The sequence below is a fragment of the Sinocyclocheilus rhinocerous genome, unplaced genomic scaffold, assembly GCF_001515625.1.
Source record: "Sinocyclocheilus rhinocerous isolate Xijiao unplaced genomic scaffold, SAMN03320098_v1.1 scaffold635, whole genome shotgun sequence".
Classification (NCBI taxonomy): Eukaryota; Metazoa; Chordata; class Actinopteri; order Cypriniformes; family Cyprinidae; genus Sinocyclocheilus; species Sinocyclocheilus rhinocerous.
The window spans coordinates 110,921-112,502 of NW_015659702.1; positions in this window are offsets into that span (position 1 = coordinate 110,921).

Here is a 1,582-nt window from a genome sequence, read left to right on the forward strand (position 1 = left end):
CATTCGATAAATGGGGAGTGGGATGTGTGTCCCTTTGCAATTTACTGAATGGGAACACTATAATAGATTCACTGGATGATTCTATCCCCATCACCTAAGTTGATTCAATACAATAAATTGCAAGTGGGATCTGTGTCCATTTGCTGTGTATTGAATGGGGTCGCTATAATAGGTTAGTGGGATGATTGTCCACTAACCTATTAAACCGATCCCATTCAATAAATGGGGAGTGGGATGTGTTTCCATTTGCAACTTATTTAATGGGATCACTATAACAGGCTAGTGGGAGGATTGTCCACCAACCTATTAAACCTATCCCATTCAATAAATGGGGAGTGGGATGTGTGTCCATTTGCAATTTATTGAATGGGATCATTATAATAGGTTAGAGGGACGATTGTCTACCAACCTATTAAACCGAACCCATTCAATAAATGGGAAATGGACACAGATCCCACTTGCCATATATTGAGTGGGAGTAAATGGCTGTGTCCATGGAGGTACTACCTGTGGACCGTTAAATAAATGAGAAAGGGACACGTCCATGTGCAATGTGTTCAATGGGCTACAGATAGTGGTTTTGTGGACAATTTAAATCAAGGTCCAATCATGATAAAAATTATTTTACTGTGCTCAGCAGGTCCCCCTAATTCCGTAGCACCAAGTTTCATCCCAAAATTCCACTGTCCATGAACCCGCTATTTCAGACAATGGAATAAATTGCAAGTGGGATCTCCTTATCTCAGCTCTGGAAAAGGTTAGACAGCTAGAACTTGCAGTCCTGTCTTAGTCTCAGTGCCCTCTATCAGAATCCAGAGTTTCAAGAAGATTGGATAAACTTTTTTTTCCACCCAAAAAAACTCTAAGGTGTACGAACCCATTCAAATAAGCTGAAAGTGGGACTTTTTTTGGAAGGTCCCAGGGGGCCCAAATCGCACACGCAGTTGCGTCAGGAGCCCCGGAGCGATGTGCCGAAAAGGCCCGGCCCTGGGACCCCCAAAAATATTTTTCCTGATTTTTCATCCGTTTCTCTGTCTGCCATTGAAGTTAATGGGAGAGACCCAAAAACAGGCCCGATTTCAATGAGATGCGCGGCCGGACTTAAAAGGCTTAGGAAGCGGCTAGGGCCCTCAAACTCAAGGTCCCAAACGAGGGGCCCACGACGGCGGTGCGTGCCGAGTTTCGAGGTCCTTAACTGTTTCGTGGACGCGCGGTTCCTTCTTTGACCTTTTGACCCATGAACGAGGTCGTAGGGTCAACAAACATTTCCACCCGCTCGAGGGACCTCTGACGATATACAAATTGCGCCCTCTAGTCGATAGGCCCTTTCAGAGCCGCGTTCACGAAACCGCTAGGCCAAACTCATTCAAATAAGTGGCAAGTGGGATTTATTCAGAAAGGTCCCAGGGGCCCGAAACTCGGCACGGTGGCCCCTGAGGTGGCCCTGAGCATTCGGATGCGTTCCGTAAAAATAGTGGGTAAGCGGACAAATAGTGGGTTCGTGGGACGTGGGGGGGCGGGGGCAAGCTGTGAAAGGTCAAAGGTCGAGGTCAAAGTCATTCCGGCACAATAGCGGGAAAAT